Source organism: Centroberyx gerrardi, chromosome 1 (assembly GCF_048128805.1).
Source record: "Centroberyx gerrardi isolate f3 chromosome 1, fCenGer3.hap1.cur.20231027, whole genome shotgun sequence".
Taxonomy (NCBI): Eukaryota; Metazoa; Chordata; class Actinopteri; order Beryciformes; family Berycidae; genus Centroberyx; species Centroberyx gerrardi.
The window spans coordinates 7743920-7751841 of record NC_135997.1 but is presented as its reverse complement, the minus strand read 5'-3'; positions in this window follow the sequence as shown (position 1 = coordinate 7751841).

The following is a 7922-nucleotide window of genomic DNA, read 5'->3' as shown; positions in this document are numbered from 1 at the left end:
GATGGTAGCCCAAAGATTACAGAAGTCTGTCTTAAGACTGGAAGGTTGCCAGTTTGAATGGATCAACTGGATCGACTGGAAAAATCTGGGTAGGGAAAGTGAATGAGTAACGCTCTCCCTTCCATCCACACCTACCATTAAGATATCCTTGAGCAAGGCACTTAATCCCCAACTGCTCCAGTGGAGCTGCACACTGGCCACCAGTAGAAAACTGGGCAGTTCCCAGCTGTGTGTGAGTGTAACTGTCTGACTGTGAAGCAGAAGGAAACAGCTAGGCTCAGCAAAACCTTCCCTGGATATATAAAAGAGCAACAACACTATATATGTTTAACCTTTACTTATCTACACTATATATATATATATATATATGTATATATATATATATCGAGGGCTTGGAGCCAAAGGGGCGTAAGTGCGTTATAGTAGATTTTACAGGAGAGCCAAAACAATTTTTGATCAAACTTGGATCAGCTGCCGTTACCACATACTAAGCACAATATTTTAACTTTTTCTGTTATCAGATTGAGCATTACTATAAAAACAATATTGCTACAGTTTAAGTTGAATTATATTTGTTAACTTTTTTAAAAATGGCAAAAGAGTGAAATACGCCTTTTTGGCACAAACATTGTCCCAATACAGCCATGCAGAATATGGGCGTATGTACGGTAAGTAAACAATTGTAAAACACATTCATTTTAATACAAATCTAGCAATTACACTTCAATCAACACTGAAATATAAAACAAGATCAGAATGAATATCTTTATCTTGAAGTAATGCTCAGCAACTTTCACCAAGGCCTTTAAAATTGTAGGCTACATGGAACATATCAAATTGATTGATACATTTTTTCTGTTAAAAACTTTTAATAAACCTTTTTAATAAACCTCTTTAGACATAAGAAACAACTTTTGATTCTAAACTACTACTTTTTTTTCCTTTTGCTAGTATAATACATTTTTGTATGTGTCCCAGGACACATCACTTATTGATGTGTCCCGGGACACATTCAAAGACCTGTAAAACTCCTCATAACTCTGAGGGAGAACTTCAGCTACCAGCAGTCTTACTACCAGAGCTCATCTTGACCAGTTCACACTCCTAACATTATAAAATAACATTTTGAATCTATAGGCCTAAGTATTTCATGGCAATATTAACATATTTACATTCATCTAGTATTGACCTAGAATATGAATTAGGATATGAATAGGATACTAAAAATGATGTGATCATGCTGCCATGCTAGCATTACTTACGTCAGCATGCATTTTGAGTTGACCTAAGTGCTGTTAGAATCCTCTACCCACAATGCTTGTTCAGTGTCAAAAGTGGGGTTTTGCTTGGTGGCAAAAGGGCGTAAGTGCAGTTATGCCCTTTTGGCAGCAAACAAAACCCTATGTTTACTGTTATGGCTTTCAGTTTTTGTTTAATTAAAACGTATGGGTCATGATTTCAGTTGTGTCCTTTTGGCACTGAAAAGATCTCACTGAGACTTTTCAATTGATATATAATACTCATATTCACCCAAAATCGCATTTACGCCCCTTTGGCTCCAAGCCCTCGACATATATATACATATATATATATATATATAATATGAGTGTAACTGTATGAATTTACACTTATATACTGTATATGTACTGTATATTGTGTTGTTCTTTAACTTTAATTTATCCAGGGAAGGTTTGCTTGCTGCTTCTTTTCACCATCATTCTGCTTCACAGTCATGCAGATACAGTTACATACATACAGTTACAGTCACAGTTGTTAGAGGTTAACTCTGAAGCAACTGCATTAATACACTTTGGATAACAGCCTCAGTCTTTCAACTGTTGTGTTTAACTAGAGTCATACATTTTAAGCACATTAACACTCTGTTGTTGTTACAGGAGTTCAAAGGTGTTTTCAGATAATAACCAACCTATTAATAATGTAAATGGGATGTTGCAATAATTAATCTGCACAGCTCTAAAGTCGATTATACTGTTGTTATATTAATACAATGTGTGAAGGCCAACCAATGTGATGGAAATCAACATGAAAACTTTAGTTAAATAATTGTTTGCAGTTTGGGATCTACAAAACAGGATCAAAACCGCTCGGCCTTGTTTGGCCCTGATAATGGTGTAGTCCTGTAAACAAGACTTGACTTGCTCTCCTCTGTTTCAATGACACAGTTCAAGTGATGGTGGTGGTTGTGGTGTTAGTTTAAATGGTAGCCTTCTGTTGAGGAAAATGCATAATGACTGGGTGAAATGAATTGATGATGGGTAGATAGGAATTCATGCTACTTTATTATGCTTCAGGTAAGTGGGTCTGCTCCCCAATGGGCTTACTCATACATCTCCTCCCTTCACATGAGCTTCACATGTTCAAAAATGATGTGAGGAAAACCTCTCTTGACTGTCTTTCTGTAATGAAAGCTATGTACATTAACACTAGACTCCTTAGTGAAAATGCTGTTCAACTAATGTCAGGCAGGTGTGAGAAGGGTTTGATTATTTCTACATAACAGCTAGAAATAGGGTCAGGTCAGGGTTAGGGTTGGGTTTAAAAATGAGGTCAGGATTAAGAGATGCATCAAATAGGCAAGTGACACTTTACTGAACATCTATTTCTTGTCACCTGATTTGGGAAATTCTTGGACCCTTATTGTATACTACATCAGGTTTTAACACATCACCCCAGTTTTGTACAGGCGTTCTAATAGAGCAAAAGTTTTTAAATGATACCAAATGACAATCTCATATGTGGCACAGGCCAAGTGGTCTCTGCTACTCCCCTCATGACTTCACCTCAATATCCTGTCTGCTATCAATGAGATTACGCCGGCATGCTAACAACAGGAAATTTGCTCTCACAGGGATTGACCAACAGCCATTTATGGTGGCTCATGACTCATGAGTAAGATATGACTATACGACGGTTCTGACTGCACTGTGAGACCAGCTTGTATTTTATGATCATGTCTTGGTAGTAACAAGAATTTATCACTGGGATTGTCATTTGGCATGACTCAAAGCTCAAGTGGAGATAGGTTTTGTAAAGTTTGTACTACAGTTAAATTATGGTCTGCATGACTGTACAGGAGAAGGGAGTTTGCCTACCTGTGCTGTGACTCAAGAGTTTATATTTGCCCCACAGCACACACAACACAGCGGAGCAGTCGCATCAGCAGAGTCACACCGTCCTGATGAGCAACAAACACATGACTTTGTTGTGTCAAGTGTTAGGTCTGTTACTACAGGATACACACCGTGACCCATGTTCCTTCTTTCAGGGTTGTAGTGCTGACTGAGGATCACTGATAAAGTCTTCTGACCCATTTCGCTATTTGAAAAACAAAACTCATTTGAAATCAGCAATTCTGACGCTTGCCAAAACTCGGCAGATACGTGAGTGAATTGTGTTTTCCATCTCAACATATTGGTCTCAAAATGTTTCATAATAATTTCATGATAAGCCCATCATGCTAAGACTGACTCCATATAAAAGGAAGGCAGACTACCCTCAGAAGCTAAGAAAAACAGCCGTGTTTTTAACTTGATAACAACACATTTTGTAGTTTATCCAGTGGGTTTTGAAAGGTTTTCATTTGTCCGAGGCTCATATAATTTACTCAACCCACAGAGAAGCATGCAATCTTTCAATTTATGTTAAATCGTGAAAATCACCAAAATCACCAAAATAAATTATGAGATTTTCATCCGACAACAACGATATCTTTATCATTTGGAATCCACTTTTATCCAAAGCACCATGCATACAGTATGTTATTTTAACACTACCTAGTTGTATGTATGTATCTACTATATTTATGCCAGCTGCCACTGAGAGGTTTGCTGAGTGGCAGGCAATTACAGTCAAAAGAAAAATATGTCTCTTCCTGTTATTCATAGCAGAGTGAATTGTGCAACAGCCAAGTTTCTAAAGATTCGTCACCAAGGATTGATGAAGTGAGAATTGCTTCCTTTGCTCAAGTGGATTATCTAATATAAACAATAGCCACATATCATCCTCTGCATCTACAGGAAGAATTTTGCTTATAATGGAGAACAAGAGTGTGTTTGTGGGGGGAGGGCAAACAAACTAAGGTTATTCGAGAAACAGTATGTGAAAGAGAGAAAGAGAAAGAAAAAAGATAAAGAGAAAGAAAAATTAATCAGAGTAAGAGCAGAGTGAGAGAAAGAGAGTGCAGAGGAGAGAGAGAGAGAGAGAGTGTGTCATCCAGAGAGTACTGAGGCGAGAAAGGAGGGGCTGACTGCATGGAGGAGGGGTGTGTGTGTGTGTGTGTGTGTGTGTGTGTGTGTGTGTGGGTGGGTGATGTCGAGCCTCCGGTACACCATGTGCTCTCACAGTCAGCGGAGGAGCTGTCAGGAGCTGTTGAGCGATTGATGGCTTTCTCAGAGAGAAAACACAGTGTCATGCGATTTGCCAAGGAGATCCGTGAAAACACTTTTATATAGTTCCCACCAGTCTGCCCTGAGCTCTGTTCACTGATAAAAACGCCTGAAAACACCCACTTGTGTCTTACAGGTAAGGTCATGAAAACACACGCAAGCATTTGCAAGCAATCACACATATACACACAGAAATATTGAGCTAGGGTTTATAAGAATATAAAGCTTGAATGCGAATATTGAACCTGTTGCCAAGGCAGACTATTAAAAGGTTTCCTTGTCTGAGAGTGTGTAACTTAAAGATCGGCTAGAAACAGTCTTCTCCACTAAAATAGCAAAAAGAGTTCACAACCTTTTGAAATACAGCTTGTTAACACAGTGAATCTTTTATTTTTTTGATAAACACACCACTTTTAAAATGTGATATGTTCATCCAACCTAATCTTAATTTCCCCTTCAATGTTAGCAACATTGGCCTTCTGTGCTCTTATCTTATCACACCCTTACAAACCTTACACCCACCGGTGTCTATTCTTCTTGCCCCCTCATTCTCCATTGGGACGACAGCTGACATCACACACACCCACACCCACCCACACACACACAGACAAACAAACGCTGGACCAAGTCCCCTGAGGTCGGGTCCAGCACAATGTCATTATCACCCATCGGATTGCACGTGGTCATCGCCCATTCAGTCCTGCTGACGTGCCTTTTGTGCTCTGTAATTCTTCTCACAGAGACCCCCCCCCCCCCCCCATAGTTCCCCTTCCACCACCCCCACCACCCCCCCGGGCCTACTGCAGCCCATCTGTAATCCCATCCCCCAATCTGCACCCCCATATCCGCCCCGTCTCGGCCTGCACTTCTCCAAAACAAACCAGCTGTCTTGGCCGGTCGTGTCCCCGGGGGCGTAAACAGGTGCCGAGAGGCTCGAGGGCCGCGGGGCCTCAGCATGTGACACATGGCAGCACGCTCTTCCTCTCCTCCAACCTGCCAACACACCACTGCAGAGAGAGAGAGAGAGAGAGAGAGAGCTTGGTGTGGTTTACAGCTGCACTAGACTTGATTGTTACCACAGACTTTGTTGATGGCTAATAATACAAAAAACCACTACATGTAAAACTCATCCTTAGGGGCAAGACACCACCACACAGTAAATATTTGTTTTAATACAGATTAAAAAATGCACTGTATCCAATTGGGTGCTTCATTTCAACAATTGTCCAAAAAAAAAAAAAAACACTGATAATTTCCAAATGCAGTTATGGAAAAGACTCACATGACTTTTTCATTTCAAGACAAAACTTCCTGTGCAGTTGTGAAATGAATTCAAACAAAACTGAAACCATAGCTGCATGGTACCGGCTGGGACACCATTTTAAATCTATTTATGAAAGATCTTTTGATTGTATGAAGCATGAAGGAAGAACCTCGCCCCGCCTTTAGCGGATATAAAAATATACATTGCTGTCTCACCAAAATAGATAAAAGGAAAGGGGTCTGTCCTGCTGAGCCTGAAGCCAGCTGTATTTTTAGCACAAGCTACACACTGTGCACAGAGAAGGGGGGGCTGCTGGACAGAGGTCAATACGCCGGTACACACATACCAAAATGGTAACCACAGGTCGACGTTACTATTCTCAGATAACTGTGAACTGTCAATGGAGGCATTGATTAAAGGTTTGCACTTCTTGGAAAATAGGATACGGATACGATTGGCCAAATGGACAATAGTCTTTTTAAAAAATAGGAGATAATGGAGAGTGAAATTGAGTTTACAGTTAGGTTAAGACCATTTAAACTTGCTTTTCAGTTGCTATTGTAATGCATTCTTCATCATCGATCTAAAATCAACACACAATTCAGCCCAGTAAATGGAAACAAGCACAAAAAGACAGGGACTTCTTCCTTTTTGACATGTTGCTTTCAGGAATTTCATGAATTTTATTGCCATTGCACACCACTGCGGTTTGAATTTCTAAATGGAAACCCAGCAAGTGCACCTACTGTTTTTGTGCAGAGTATTCACATGTTTTACAACTCTTTCAAGTGCTTGCAAATAGGGCACTCAAGTTTTGGAAACCGTCCTTGAAGTCTTTCTTTTGAAGCCGGAGAACAAAGGCAGCCACACACACACACACCAAACTGTCCGACTATCACTCTCTCAGCGGAGAGCTCAGCTGTGCTACACACTCCATTATACATCTGGTACTTTGACTCCTTTTGCCATGCACCCGTCTCTCTGCTCCTTGACACTGTGTGTGTGTGTGTGTGTGTGTGTGTGTGTGTGTGGGAGGGAGGGAGGGGGGTTGTGCGTGCATGTGTGCAGATGTCTGTGATTGTGATTGTGTTTTCCAGTTAAGGACTGAGCCGTGCTGCACACAAAAACTGACATCTTGTTGAGCTATACGTTCATACTTCTTGGGCTGACAAGCTGAGGCAAGTTGGCTATGTGTGTGCTTGCCTTTATCACCTTCCTACTTACAGCAGCTCCTAAGTTATTTCCCAGTGGCGGAGACGCAGACCCCAGTAGTAGCAATTACTGGAAAGTCTTCTGCAGGAGGAGCTCAGTGTAACCCCATAAGTCTTTGTCTAATATACACATAGGCCCACAGGAATGTATCCTTATGCAATACCAATGGCATGAATTCCCTTGGATATGTAATCAAGAATGTGTGGATTTCCATTTCAGTCCAATAATAGATGCTGTGGAAAAGAAAAAAATAGTAGATATGATCCCTAAAGTAAAAAAACTCAGCCCTCATCATCCTGTGGAGGGCAATAATAACATAAGGAAATAAGGACATCATGACCCTCACTGGACTGCCCATAATTATATTGTGCAGATAAACTGAAACAGATGGATGGTTTTATTCGGGGGAGGTTTCAAGGTGGTTCGCAAAGAATAGGCTAAATCAAGTTTCCATGTTTGTGAAAATGTAGCCTACTGTTTTTCTCAATTTATGGGCAGCAGAACTATCTTTTTCAGATGGATTAGGTAGCAGAATGTTCCAAACAAAAGGTCAGTACCACAAGAGCAAGGAGTTGATTTCATAAAGCCTTCAAGGATCTTGGCACTCAATTGCATGTTTTTTTTCCAGCAATAAACTGTATTCCTCAGTGTTACATAACTACATCAAGAGATCTGAGCGTGTGTGTGTGTGTGTGTGTGTGTGTGTGTGTGTGTGTGTGTGTGTGTGTGTGTGTGTGTGTGTGTGTGTGTGTGTGTTTGTGTGTGTGTCAGCCCATTTATGCACAGCAGCATGCAATTTAAATAGCATGCCAGGCAAAAGGCAGGGATTGTGCAATGTAAACGCAGCACATTTGGCCAGCTGCTCAGACTGGCCTTTCACAGGTCTGCTGTGCAGTCTGAAGTCTGAATGGAGACTCTCAGCAGAGGCTCCTGCATTTGCATTTGATGCAGACTTCTAGCAGACTTCAGTCGGCGGACCTAGCACGGCGGATGACTCTGAACTTAACCAAACTTTGTTGATCGAAGACTACAACAACCGG